Source organism: Hemiscyllium ocellatum, chromosome 44 (genome assembly GCF_020745735.1).
Source record: "Hemiscyllium ocellatum isolate sHemOce1 chromosome 44, sHemOce1.pat.X.cur, whole genome shotgun sequence".
NCBI classification, from domain to species: Eukaryota; Metazoa; Chordata; class Chondrichthyes; order Orectolobiformes; family Hemiscylliidae; genus Hemiscyllium; species Hemiscyllium ocellatum.
Window position 1 is genome coordinate 3,336,435 of NC_083444.1, and position 14,439 is coordinate 3,350,873.

Below are 14,439 nucleotides of genomic sequence, written 5' to 3' on the forward strand. Positions count from 1 at the left end.
GATCAGAGCTGTACTGTCAGAGGGTCAGGGCTGAGGGAGAGCAGAGCTGTACTGTCAGAGGGTCAGTGCTGAGGGAGAGCAGAGCTGTACTGTCAGACGGTCAGGACTGAGGGAGAGTAGAGGTGTACTTTCAGAGGGTCAGTACTGAGGGAGAGCAGAGCTGTACTGTCAGAGGGCCAGTGCTGAGGGAGAGCAGAGCTGTACTTTCAGAGGGTCAGTGTTGAGGGAGAACACAGCTGTCCTGTCAGAGGGTCATTGCGGTGGGAGAGCAGAGCTGTACTGTCAGAGGGTCAGTGCTGAGGGAGAGCAGAGCTGTCCTGTCAGAGGGTCAGGACTGAGGGAGAGCAGAGCTGTACTGTCAGAGGGTCAGTGCTGAGGGAGAGCAGAGCTGTACTGTCAGAGGGTCTGGACTGAGGGAGAGCAGAGCTGTAATGTCAGAGGGTCAGTGCTGAGGGAGAGCAGAGCTGTACTGTCAGAGGGTCAGTGCTGAGGGAGAACAGAGCTGTCCTGTCAGAGGGTCATTGCTGAGGGAGAGCAGAGCTGTACTGTCAGAGGGTCTGGACTGAGGGAGAGCAGAGCTGTAATGTCAGAGGGTCAGTGCTGAGGGAGATCAGAGCTGTACTTTCAGAGGGTCAGTGCTGAGGGAGAGCAGAGCTGTAATGTCCGAGGGTCAGTGCTGAGGGAGAGCAGAGCTGTACTGTCAGACGGTCAGGACTCAGGGAGAGGAGAGGTGTACTTTCAGAGGGTCAGTGCTGAGGGAGAGCAGAGCTGTAATGTCAGAGGGTCAGTGCTGAGGGAGAGCAGAGCTGTACTGTCAGAGGTTCAGTGCTGAGGGAGAGCAGAGCTGTACTTTCAGAGGGTCAGTGCTGAGGGAGAGCAGAGCTGTCCTGTCAGAGGGTCAGTGGTGAGGGAGGGCAGAGCTGTACTGTCAGAGGGTCAGTGCTGAGGGAGAGCAGAGCTGTACTGTCAGAGGGTCAGGACTCAGGGAGAGCAGAGCTGTACTTTCAGAGGTTCAGTGCTGAGGGAGAGCAGAGCTGTACTGTCAGAGGGTCAATGCTGAGGGAGAGCAGAGCTGTACTGTCAGAGGGTCAGAACTGAGGGAGAGCAGAGCTGTACTGTCAGAGGGTCAGGGCTGAGGGAGGGCCGTGCTGTACTGTCAGAGGGTCAGTGGTGAGGGAGAACAGAGCTGTACTGTCAGAGGGTCAGTGGTGAGGGAGAGCAGAGCTGTCCTGTCAGAGGGTCAGTGCTGAGGGAGAGCAGAGCTGTACTGTCAGAGGGTCAGGACTGAGGGAGAGCAGAGCTGTACTGTCAGAGGATCAGGACTGAGGGAGAACAGAGCTGTTCTGTCAGAGGGTCAGTGCTGAGGGAGAACAGAGCTGTACTGTCAGAGGGTCAGTGCTGTGGGAGAGCAGAGCTGTACTGTCAGAGGGTCAGGACTGAGGGAGAGCAGAGCTGTACTGTCAGAGGTCAGTGGTGAGGGAGAGCAGAGCTGTACTGTCAGAGGGTCAGTGCTGTGGGAGAGCAGAGCTGTCCTGTCAGAGGGTCAGGACTGAGAGCGAGCAGAGCTGTAATGTCAGAGGGTCAGTGCTGAGGTAGTGCAGAGCTGTAATGTCAGAGGGTCAGGACTGAGGGAGAGCAGAGCTGTACTGTCAGAGGGTCAGGACTGAGGGAGAGCAGAGCTGTACTGTCAGAGGGTCAGGACTGAGGGAGAGCAGAGCTGTAATGTCAGAGGGTCAGTGCTGAGGGAGAGCAGAGCTGTAATGTCAGAGGGTCAGGACTGAGGGAGAGCAGAGCTGTACTGTCAGAGGGTCAGTGCTGAGGGAGAGCAGAGCTGTACTGTCAGAAGGTCAGGACTGGGGGAGAGCCGAGCTGTAATGTCAGAGGGTCAGTGCTGAGGGAGAGCAGAGCTGTACTGTCAGAGAGTCAATGCTGAGGGAGAGCAGAGCTGTACTGTCAGAGGGTCAGAACTGAAGGAGAGCAGAGCTGTACTGTCAGAGGGTCATTGCTGAGGGAGAGCAGAGCTGTACTGTCAGAGGGTCAGGACTGAGGGAGAGCAGAGCTGTACTGTCAGAGGGTCAGTGGTGAGGGAGAGCAGAGCTGTACTGTCAGAGGGTCAGTGCTGTGGGAGAGCAGAGCTGTACTGTCAGAGGGTCAGGACTGTGGGAGAGCAGAGCTGTACTGTCAGAGGGTCAGTGCTGAGGGAGAACAGAGCTGTACTGTCAGAGGGTCAGGACTGTGGGAGAGCAGAGCTGTATTGTCAGAGGGTCAGTGGTGAGGGAGAGCAGAGCTGTACTGTCAGAGGGCCAGTGCTGAGGAGGAGCAGAGCTGTTCTGTCAGAGGGTCAGTGCTGAGGGAGAGCAGAGCTGTACAGTCAGAGGGTCAGGACTGAGGGAGAGCAGAGCTGTAATGTCAGAGGGTCAGGACTGAGGGAGAGCAGAGCTGTACTGTCAGAGGGTCAGTGCTGAGGGAGAGCAGAGCTGTACTGTCAGAGGGTCAGGACTGAGGGAGAGCAGAGCTGTACTGTCAGAGGGTCAGGACTGAGGGAGAGCAGAGCTGTAATGTCAGAGGGTCAGGACTGAGGGAGAGCAGAGCTGTACTGTCAGAGGGTCAGGACTGAGGGAGAGCAGAGCTGTACTGTCAGACGGTCAGTGCTGAGGGGAGCAGAGCTGTAATGTCAGAGGGTCAGGACTGAGGGAGAGCAGAGCTGTACTGTCAGAGGGTCAGTGCTGAGGGAGATCAGAGCTGTACTGTCAGAGGGTCAGGACTGAGGGTGAGCAGAGCTGTACTGTCAGAGGGTCAGTGCTGATGGGAAGCAGAGCTGTAATGTCAGAGGGTCAGTGCTGAGGGAGAGCAGAGCTGTACTGTCAGAGGTCAGTGCTGAGGGGAAGCAGATCTTTACTGTCAGAGGGTCAGTAATGAGGGGGAGCAGAGCTGTACTGTCAGAGGGTCAGGACTCCGGGAGAGCAGAGGTGTACTGTCAGGGGGTCAGTGCTGTGGGAGAGCAGAGCTGTACTGTCAGAGGGTCAGTGCTGAGGGAGATCAGAGCTGTGCTGTCACAGGATCAGGACTGAGGGAGAGCAGACCTGTACTGTCAGAGGGTCAGGGCTGAGGGAGAGCAGAGCTGTACTGTCAGAGGGTCATTGCGGTGGGAGAGCAGAGCTGTACTGTCAGAGGGTCGGTGGTGAGGGAGAGCAGAGCTGTACTGTCAGAGGGTCAGGACTGAGGGAGAGCAGAGCTGTACTGTCAGAGGGTCAGGACTGAGGGAGAACAGAGCTGTACTGTCAGAGGGTCAGTGCTGTGGGAGAGCAGAGCTGTAATGTCAGAGGGTCAGGGCTGAGGGAGTGCAGTGCTGTAATGTCAGAGGGTCAGTGCTGAGGGAGAGCAGAGCTGTACTGTCAGAGGGTCGATGGTGAGGGAGAACAGAGCTGTACTGTCAGAGGGTCAGTGCTGTGGGAGAGCAGAGCTGTACTGTCAGAGGGTCCGTGCTGATGGGCAGCAGGGCTGCACTGTCAGAGGGTCAGTGTTGAGGGAGATCAGAGCTGTACTGTCAGAGGGTCAGTGCTGAGGGAGAGCACAGCTGTCATCTTAAAGGGTCAGTGCTGAGGGAGAGCAGAGCTGTACTGTCAGACGCTCAGTGCTGAGGGAGAGCAGAGCTGTAATTTCAGAGGGTCAGTGCTGAGGGAGAACACAGCTGTACTGTCAGAGGGTCAGTGGTAAGGGAGATCAGAGCTGTACTGTCAGAGGGTCAGTGCTGAGGGAGAGCAGAGCTGTAATGTCAGAGGGTCAGGACTGAGGGAGAGCAGAGCTGTACTGTCAGAGGGTCAGTGCTGAGGGAGAGCAGAGCTGTAATGTCAGAGGGTCAGTGGTGAGGGAGATCAGAGCTGTACTGTCAGAGGGTCAGGACTGAGGGAGAGCCGAGCTGTAATGTCAGAGGGTCAGTGCTGAGGGGAAGCAGATCTGTACTGTCCGAGGGTCGGTGGTGAGGGAGAGCAGAGCTGTACTGTCAGAGGGTCAGTGGTGAGGGAGAGCAGAGCTGTACTGTCAGAGGGTCAGGACTGAGGGAGAGCAGAGCTGTACTGTCAGAGGGTCAGGGCTGAGGGAGAGCAGAGCTGTACTGTCAGAGGGTCAGTGCTGAGGGGGAGCAGAGCTGTACTGTCAGAGGGTCAGGACTGAGGGAGAGCAGAGCTGTACTGTCAGAGGGTCAGTGCTGAGGGGAGCAGAGCTGTACTGTCAGACGGTCAGTGCTGAGGGAGAGCAGAGCTGTACTGTCCGAGGGTCAGGACTGAGGGACAGCAGAGCTGTAATGTCAGAGGGTCAGGGCTGAGGGAGAGCAGAGCTGTAATGTCAGAGGGTCAGGACTGAGGGAGAGCAGAGCTGTACTGTCAGAGGGTCAGGGCTGAGGGAGATCAGAGCTGTACTGTCCGAGGGTCGGTGGTGAGGGAGAGCAGAGCTGTACTGTCAGAGGGTCAGGACTGAGGGAGAGCAGAGCTGTACTGTCAGAGGGTCAGGACTGAGGGAGAGCAGAGCTGTACTGTCAGAGGGTCAGTGCTGAGGGGGAGCAGAGCTGTACTGTCAGACGGTCAGTGCTGAGGGAGAGCAGAGCTGTACTGTCCGAGGGTCAGTGCTGAGGGAGAGCAGAGCTGTAATGTCAGAAGGTCAGGGCTGAGGGAGAGCAGAGCTGTAATGTCAGAGGGTCAGGACTGAGGGGGAGCAGAGCTGTAATGTCAGAGGGTCAGTGCTGAGGGAGAGCAGAGCTGTAATGTCAGAGGGTCAGGACTGAGGGAGAGCAGAGCTGTAATGTCAGAGGGTCAGTGCTGAGGGGGAGCAGAGCTGTACTGTCAGAGGGTCAGGCTGAGGGAGAGCAGAGCTGTAATGTCAGAGGGTCAGGACTGAGGGAGAGCAGAGCTGTAATGTCAGAGGGTCAGTCCTGAGGGAGAGCAGAGCTGTAATGTCAGAGGGTCAGGGCTGAGGGAGAGCAGTGCTGTAATGTCAGAGGGTCAGTGCTGAGGGAGATCAGAGCTGTACTGTCAGAGGGTCGATGGTGAGGGAGAACAGAGCTGTACTGTCAGAGGGTCAGTGCTGTGGGAGAGCAGAGCTGTACTGTCAGAGGGTCAGTGCTGAGGGAGAGCAGAGCTGTAATGTCAGAGGGTCAGGACTGAGGGAGAGCAGAGCTGTAATGTCAGAGGGTCAGTGCTGAGGGAGAGCAGAGCTGTAATGTCAGAGGGTCAGTGCTGAGGGAGAGCAGAGCTGTACTGTCAGAGGCTCCGTGCTGATGGAGAGCAGAGCTGTACTGTCAGAGGGTCAGTGCTGAGGGAGAGCAGAGCTGTAATTTCAGAGGGTCAGTGCTGTGGGAGAGCAGAGCTGTACTGTCAGAGGGTCAGTGCTGAGGGAGAGCAGAGCTGTACTGTCAGAGGGTCAGTGGTGAGGGGGAGCAGAGCTGTACTGTCAGAGGGTCAGTGCTGAGGGAGATCAGAGCTGTACTGTCAGAGGGTCAGTGCTGTGGGAGAGCAGAGCTGTACTGTCAGAGGGTCAGTGCTGAGGGAGAGCAGAGCTGTACTGTCAGAGGGTCAGTGGTGAGGGGAAGCAGAGCTGTACTGTCAGAGGGTCAGTGCTGAGGGAGAGCAGAGCTGTTCTGTCAGAGGGTCAGTGGTGAGGGAGAGCAGAGCTGTACTGTCAGAGGGTCAGTGCTGAGGGAGATCAGAGCTGTACTGTCAGAGGGTCAGGGCTGAGGGAGAGCAGAGCTGTACTGTCAGAGGGTCAGTGCTGAGGGAGAGCAGAGCTGTACTGTCAGACGGTCAGGACTCAGGGAGAGTAGAGGTGTACTTTCAGAGGGTCAGTACTGAGGGAGAGCACAGCTGTACTGCCTGAGGGCCAGTGCTGAGGGGGAGCAGAGCTGTACTTTCAGAGGGTCAGTGTTGAGGGAGAACACAGCTGTCCTGTCAGAGGGTCATTGCGGTGGGAGAGCAGAGCTGTACTGTCAGAGGGTCAGTGCTGAGGGAGAGCAGAGCTGTCCTGTCAGAGGGTCAGGACTGAGGGAGAGCAGAGCTGTACTGTCAGAGGGTCAGTGCTGAGGGAGAGCAGAGCTGTACTGTCAGAGGGTCTGGACTGAGGGAGAGCCGAGCTGTAATGTCAGAGGGTCAGTGCTGAGGGAGCTCAGAGCTGTACTTTCAGAGGGTCAGTGCTGAGGGAGAACAGAGCTGTCCTGTCAGAGGGTCATTGCTGAGGGAGAGCAGAGCTGTACTGTCAGAGGGTCTGGACTGAGGGAGAGCCGAGCTGTAATGTCAGAGGGTCAGTGCTGAGGGAGATCAGAGCTGTACTTTCAGAGGGTCAGTGCTGAGGGAGAGCAGAGCTGTACTGTCCGAGGGTCAGTGCTGAGGGAGAGCAGAGCTGTACTGTCAGACGGTCAGGACTCAGGGAGAGGAGAGGTGTACTTTCAGAGGGTCAGTGCTGAGGGAGAGCAGAGCTGCAATGTCAGAGGGTCAGTGCTGAGGGAGAGCAGAGCTGTACTGTCAGAGGTTCAGTGCTGAGGGAGAGCAGAGCTGTACTTTCAGAGGGTCAGTGCCGAGGGAGAGCAGAGCTGTCCTGTCAGAGGGTCAGTGGTGAGGGAGGGCAGAGCTGTACTGTCAGAGGGTCAGTGCTGTGGGAGAGCAGAGCTGTACTGTCAGAGGGTCAGGACTCAGGGAGAGCAGAGGTGTACTTTCAGAGGTTCAGTGCTGAGGGAGAGCAGATCTGTACTGTCAGAGGGTCAATGCTGAGGGAGAGCAGAGCTGTACTGTCAGAGGGTCAGAACTGAGGGAGAGCAGAGCTGTACTGTCAGAGGGTCAGGGCTGAGGGAGGGCCGTGCTGTACTGTCAGAGGGTCAGTGGTGAGGGAGAACAGAGCTGTACTGTCAGAGGGTCAGTGGTGAGGGACAGCAGAGCTGTCCTGTCAGAGGGTCAGTGCTGTGGGAGAGCAGAGCTGTCCTGTCAGAGGGTCAGGACTGAGGGAGAGCAGAGCTGTACTGTCAGAGGATCAGGACTGAGGGAGAACAGAGCTGTTCTGTCAGAGGGTCAGTGCTGAGGGAGAACAGAGCTGTACTGTCAGAGGGTCAGTGCTGTGGGAGAGCAGAGCTGTACTGTCACAGGGTCAGGACTGAGAGAGAGCAGAGCTGTACTGTCAGAGGATCAGTGGTGAGGGATATCAGAGCTGTACTGTCAGAGGGTCAGTGCTGTGGGAGAGCAGAGCTGTCCTGTCAGAGGGTCAGTGCTGAGGGGGAGCAGAGCTGTACTGTCAGAGGGTCAGGGCTGAGGGAGGGCAGAGCTGTACTGTCAGAGGGTCAGTGCTGAGGGAGAACAGAGCTGTCCTGTCAGAGGGTCATTGCTGAGGGAGAGCAGAGCTGTAATGTCAGAGGGTCAGGGCTGAGGGAGAGCAGAGCTGTACTGTCAGAGGGTCAGTGCTGAGGGAGAGCAGAGCTGTACTGTCAGAGGGTCAGTGCTGAGGGAGAGCAGAGCTGTACTGTCAGAGGGTCAGTGCTGAGGGAGAGCAGAGCTGTACTGTCAGAGGGTCAGTGCTGAGGGGGAGCAGAGCTGTACTTTCAGAGGGTCAGTGTTGAGGGAGAACAGAGCTGTACTGTCAGAGGGTCATTGCGGTGGGAGAGCAGAGCTGTACTGTCAGAGGGTCAGGACTGAGGGAGAGCAGAGCTGTACTGTCAGAGGGTCAGTGCTGAGGGAGAGCAGAGCTGTACTGTCAGAGGGTCAGGACTGAGGGAGAGCAGAGCTGTAATGTCAGAGGGTCAGTGCTGAGGGAGATCAGAGCTGTACTTTCAGAGGGTCAGTGCTGAGGGAGAGCAGAGCTGTCCTGTCAGAGGTTCAGTGCTGAGGGAGATCAGAGCTGTACTTTCAGAGGGTCAGTGCTGAGGGAGAGCAGAGCTGTACTGTCAGAGGGTCAGTGCTGAGGGAGAGCAGAGCTGTACTGTCAGACGGTCAGGACTCAGGGAGAGGAGAGGTGTACTTTCAGAGGGTCAGTGCTGAGGGAGAGCAGAGCTGTACTGTCAGAGGGTCAGTGCTGAGGGAGAGCAGAGCTGTACTGTCAGAGGTTCAGTGCTGAGGGAGAGCAGAGCTGTACTGTCAGAGGGTCAGTGCCGAGGGAGAGCAGAGCTGTCCTGTCAGAGGGTCAGTGGTGAGGGAGGGCAGAGCTGTACTGTCAGAGGGTCAGTGCTGTGGGAGAGCAGAGCTGTACTGTCAGAGGGTCAGTGCTGTGGGAGAGCAGAGCTGTACTGTCAGAGGGTCAATGCTGAGGGTGAGCAGAGCTGTACTGTCAGAGGGTCAGAACTGAGGGAGACCAGAGCTGTACTGTCAGAGGGTCAGGGCTGAGGGAGGGCCGTGCTGTACTGTCAGAGGGTCAGTGGTGAGGGAGAACAGAGCTGTACTGTCAGAGGGTCAGTGGTGAGGGAGAGCAGAGCTGTCCTGTCAGAGGGTCAGGACTGAGGGAGAGCAGAGCTGTACTGTCAGAGGATCAGGACTGAGGGAGAACAGAGCTGTACTGTCAGAGGGTCAGTGCTGAGGGAGAACAGAGCTGTACTGTCAGAGGGTCAGTGCTGTGGGAGAGCAGAGCTGTACTGTCAGAGGGTCAGGACTGAGGGAGAGCAGAGCTGTACTGTCAGAGGATCAGTGGTGAGGGATATCAGAGCTGTACTGTCAGAGGGTCAGTGCTGTGGGAGAGCAGAGCTGTCCTGTCAGAGGGCCAGTGCTGAGGGGGAGCAGAGCTGTACTGTCAGAGGGTCAGGGCTGAGGGAGGGCAGTGCTGTACTGTCAGAGGGTCAGTGCTGAGGGAGAACAGAGCTGTCCTGTCAGAGGGTCATTGCTGAGGGAGAGCAGAGCTGTAATGTCAGAGGGTCAGTGCTGAGGTAGAGCAGAGCTGTAATATCAGAGGGTCAGGGCTGAGGGAGAGCAGAGCTGTACTGTCAGAGGGTCAGTGCTGAGGGAGAGTAGAGCTGTACTTTCAGAGGGTCAGTGCTGAGGGAGAACACAGCTGTCCTGTCAGAGGGTCAGTGGTGAGGGAGGGCAGAGCTGTACTGTCAGAGGGTCAGTGCTGTGGGAGAGCAGAGCTGTACTGTCAGAGGGTCAGGACTGAGGGAGAGCAGAGGTGTACTTTCAGAGGGTCAGTGCTGAGGGAGAGCAGAGCTGTACTGTCAGAGGGTCAGGGCTGAGGGAGGGCCGTGCTGTACTGTCAGAGGGTCAGTGGTGAGGGAGAACAGAGCTGTACTGTCAGAGGGTCAGTGGTGAGGGAGATCAGAGCCGTACTGTCAGAGGGTCAGTGGTGAGGGAGAGCAGAGCTGTCCTGTCAGAGGGTCAGTGGTGTGGGAGAGCAGAGCTGTCCTGTCAGAGGGTCAGGACTGAGGGAGGGCAGTGCTGTACTTTCAGAGGGTCATTGCTGAGGGAGAGCAGAGCTGTACTGTCAGAGGGTCAGGACTGAGGGAGAGCAGAGCTGTACTGTCAGAGGGTCAGGACTGAGGGAGAGCAGAGCTGTAATGTCAGAGGGTCAGTGCTGAGGTAGTGCAGAGCTGTAATGTCAGAGGGTCAGGACTGAGGGAGAGCAGAGCTGTAATGTCAGAGGGTCAGGACTGAGGGAGAGCAGAGCTGTACTGTCAGAGGGTCAGTGCTGAGGGAGAGCAGAGCTGTACTGTCTGAGTCAATGCTGAGGGAGAGCAGAGCTGTACTGTCAGAGGGTCAGAACTGAAGGAGAGCAGAGCTGTACTGTCAGAGGGTCATTGCTGAGGGAGAGCAGAGCTGTACTGTCAGAGGGTCAGGACTGAGGGAGAGCAGAGCTGTACTGTCAGAGGATCAGTGCTGAGGGAGAGCAGAGCCGTACTGTCAAAGGGTCAGTGGTGAGGGAGAGCAGAACTGTACTGTCAGAGGGTCAGTGCTGTGGGAGAGCAGAGCTGTACTGTCAGAGGGTCAGGACTGTGGGAGAGCAGAGCCGTACTGTCAGAGGGTCAGTGGTGAGGGAGAGCAGAGCTGTACTGTCAGACGGTCAGTGCTGAGGGAGAGCAGAGCTGTACTGTCAGAGGGTCAGTGGTGAGGAGGAGCAGAGCTGTTCTGTCAGAGGGTCAGTGCTGAGGGAGAGCAGAGCTGTAATGTCAGAGGGTCAGGACTGAGGGAGAGCAGAGCTGTACTGTCAGACGGTCAGGACTGAGGGAGAGCAGAGCTGTACTGTCAGAGGGTCAGGACTGAGGGAGAGCAGAGCTGTAATGTCAGAGGGTCAGGACTGAGGGAGAGCAGAGCTGTACTGTCAGAGGGTCAGGACTGAGGGAGAGCAGAGCTGTACTGTCAGACGGTCAGTGCTGAGGGGGAGCAGAGCTGTAATGTCAGAGGGTCAGGACTGAGGGAGAGCAGAGCTGTACTGTCAGAGGGTCAGTGCTGAGGGAGATCAGAGCTGTACTGTCAGAGGGTCAGGACTGAGGGAGAGCAGAGCTGTACTGTCAGAGGGTCAGTGCTGATGGGAAGCAGAGCTGTAATGTCAGAGGGTCAGTGCTGAGGGAGAGCAGAGCTGTACTGTCAGAGGGTCAGTGCTGAGGGGAAGCAGATCTGTACTGTCAGACGGTCAGTAATGACGGGGAGCAGAGCTGTACTGTCAGAGGGTCAGGACTCCGGGAGAGCAGAGGTGTACTGTCAGGGGGTCAGTGCTGTGGGAGAGCAGAGCTGTACTGTCAGAGGGTCAGTGCTGAGGGAGATCAGAGCTGTGCTGTCACAGGATCAGTACTGAGGGAGAGCAGACCTGTACTGTCAGAGGGTCAGGACTGAGGGAGAACAGAGCTGTACTGTCAGAGGGTCAGTGCTGTGGGAGAGCAGAGCTGTAATGTCAGAGGGTCAGGGCTGAGGGAGTGCAGTGCTGTAATGTCAGAGGGTCAGTGCTGAGGGAGATCAGAGCTGTACTGTCAGAGGGTCGATGGTGAGGGAGAACAGAGCTGTACTGTCAGAGGGTCAGTGCTGTGGGAGAGCAGAGCTGTACTGTCAGAGGGTCCGTGCTGATGGGCAGCAGGGCTGCACTGTCAGAGGGTCAGTGTTGAGGGAGATCAGAGCTGTACTGTCAGAGGGTCAGTGCTGAGGGAGAGCACAGCTGTCATCTTAAAGGGTCAGTGCTGAGGGAGAACAGAGCTGTACTGTCAGAGGGTCAGTGGTGAGGGAGAGCAGAGCTGTCCTGTCAGAGGGTCAGTGCTGTGGGAGAGCAGAGCTGTCCTGTCAGAGGGTCAGGACTGAGGGAGAGCAGAGCTGTACTGTCAGAGGATCAGGACTGAGGGAGAACAGAGCTGTACTGTCAGAGGGTCAGTGCTGAGGGAGAACAGAGCTGTACTGTCAGAGGGTCAGTGCTGTGGGAGAGCAGAGCTGTACTGTCAGAGGGTCAGGACTGAGGGAGAGCAGAGCTGTACTGTCAGAGGATCAGTGGTGAGGGATATCAGAGCTGTACTGTCAGAGGGTCAGTGCTGTGGGAGAGCAGAGCTGTCCTGTCAGAGGGCCAGTGCTGAGGGGGAGCAGAGCTGTACTGTCAGAGGGTCAGGGCTGAGGGAGGGCAGTGCTGTACTGTCAGAGGGTCAGTGCTGAGGGAGAACAGAGCTGTCCTGTCAGAGGGTCATTGCTGAGGGAGAGCCGAGCTGCAATGTCAGAGGGTCAGTGCTGAGGTAGAGCAGAGCTGTAATATCAGAGGGTCAGGGCTGAGGGAGAGCAGAGCTGTTCTGTCAGAGGGTCAGTGCTGAGGGAGAGCAGAGCTGTACTGTCTGAGGGTCAGTGCTGAGGGAGAGCAGAGCTGTACTGTCCGAGGGTCAGTGCTGAGGGAGAGCAGAGCTGTACTGTCTGAGGGTCAGTGCTGAGGGAGAGTAGAGCTGTACTTTCAGAGGGTCAGTGCTGAGGGAGAACACAGCTGTCCTGTCAGAGGGTCAGTGGTGAGGGAGGGCAGAGCTGTACTGTCAGAGGGTCAGTGCTGTGGGAGAGCAGAGCTGTACTGTCAGAGGGTCAGGACTCAGGGAGAGCAGAGGTGTACTTTCAGAGGGTCAGTGCTGAGGGAGAGCAGAGCTGTACTGTCAGAGGGTCAAGGCTGAGGGAGGGCCGTGCTGTACTGTCAGAGGGTCAGTGGTGAGGGAGATCAGAGCCGTACTGTCAGAGGGTCAGTGGTGAGGGAGAGCAGAGCTGTCCTGTCAGAGGGTCAGTGGTGTGGGAGAGCAGAGCTGTCCTGTCAGAGGGTCAGGACTGAGGGAGGGCAGTGCTGTACTTTCAGAGGGTCATTGCTGAGGGAGAGCAGAGCTGTACTGTCAGAGGGTCAGGACTGAGGGAGAGCAGAGCTGTACTGTCAGAGGGTCAGGACTGAGGGAGAGCAGAGCTGTAATGTCAGAGGGTCAGTGCTGAGGTAGTGCAGAGCTGTAATGTCAGAGGGTCAGGACTGAGGGAGAGCAGAGCTGTAATGTCAGAGGGTCAGGACTGAGGGAGAGCAGAGCTGTACTGTCAGAGGGTCAGTGCTGAGGGAGAGCAGAGCTGTACTGTCTGAGAGTCAATGCTGAGGGAGAGCAGAGCTGTACTGTCAGAGGGTCAGGACTGAGGGAGAGCAGAGCTGTACTGTCAGAGGATCAGTGCTGAGGGAGAGCAGAGCCGTACTGTCAAAGGGTCAGTGGTGAGGGAGAGCAGAACTGTACTGTCAGAGGGTCAGTGCTGTGGGAGAGCAGAGCTGTACTGTCAGAGGGTCAGGACTGTGGGAGAGCAGAGCTGTACTGTCAGAGGGTCAGTGGTGAGGGAGAGCAGAGCTGTACTGTCAGACGGTCAGTGCTGAGGTAGAGCAGAGCTGTACTGTCAGAGGGTCAGTGGTGAGGAGGAGCAGAGCTGTTCTGTCAGAGGGTCAGTGCTGAGGGAGAGCAGAGCTGTAATGTCAGAGGGTCAGGACTGAGGGAGAGCAGAGCTGTACTGTCAGACGGTCAGGACTGAGGGAGAGCAGAGCTGTACTGTCAGACGGTCAGGACTGAGGGAGAGCAGAGCTGTACTGTCAGAGGGTCAGGACTGAGGGAGAGCAGAGCTGTAATGTCAGAGGGTCAGGACTGAGGGAGAGCAGAGCTGTACTGTCAGAGGGTCAGGACTGAGGGAGAGCAGAGCTGTACTGTCAGACGGTCAGTGCTGAGGGAGAGCAGAGCTGTAATGTCAGAGGGTCAGGACTGAGGGAGAGCAGAGCTGTACTGTCAGAGGGTCAGTGCTGAGGGAGATCAGAGCTGTACTGTCAGAGGGTCAGGACTGAGGGAGAGCAGAGCTGTACTGTCAGAGGGTCAGTGCTGATGGGAAGCAGAGCTGTAATGTCAGAGGGTCAGTGCTGAGGGAGAGCAGAGCTGTACTGTCAGAGGGTCAGTGCTGAGGGGAAGCAGATCTGTACTGTCAGACGGTCAGTAATGACGGGGAGCAGAGCTGTACTGTCAGAGGGTCAGGACTCCGGGAGAGCAGAGGTGTACTGTCAGGGGGTCAGTGCTGTGGGAGAGCAGAGCTGTACTGTCAGAGGGTCAGTGCTGAGGGAGATCAGAGCTGTGCTGTCACAGGATCAGGACTGAGGGAGAGCAGACCTGTACTGTCAGAGGGTCAGGACTGAGGGAGAACAGAGCTGTACTGTCAGAGGGTCAGTGCTGTGGGAGAGCAGAGCTGTAATGTCAGAGGGTCAGGGCTGAGGGAGTGCAGTGCTGTAATGTCAGAGGGTCAGTGCTGAGGGAGATCAGAGCTGTACTGTCAGAGGGTCGATGGTGAGGGAGAACAGAGCTGTACTGTCAGAGGGTCAGTGCTGTGGGAGAGCAGAGCTGTACTGTCAGAGGGTCCGTGCTGATGGGCAGCAGGGCTGCACTGTCAGAGGGTCAGTGTTGAGGGAGATCAGAGCTGTACTGTCAGAGGGTCAGTGCTGAGGGAGAGCACAGCTGTCATCTTAAAGGGTCAGTGCTGAGGGAGAGCAGAGCTGTACTGTCAGACGCTCAGTGCTGAGGGAGAGCAGAGCTGTAATTTCAGAGGGTCAGTGCTGAGGGAGAACACAGCTGTACTGTCAGAGGGTCAGGACTGAGGGAGAGCAGAGCTGTACTGTCAGAGGGTCAGTGGTGAGGGAGATCAGAGCTGTACTGTCAGACGGTCATTGCCGAAGGAGAGCAGAGCTGTACTGTCAGAGGGTCAGTGCTGAGGGGAAGCAGATCTGTACTGTCAAAGGGTCAGTAATGAGGGGGAGCAGAGCTGTACTGTCAGAGGGTCAGGACTCCGGGAGAGCAGAGGTGTACTGTCAGGGGGTCAGTGCTGTGGGAGAGCAGAGCTGTACTGTCAGAGGGTCAGGGCTGAGGGAGAGCAGAGCTGTACTCTCCGAGGGTCGGTGGTGAGGGAGAGCAGAGCTGTACTGTCACAGGATCAGGACTGAGGGAGAGCAGACCTGTACTGTCAGAGGGTCAGGGCTGAGGGAGAGCAG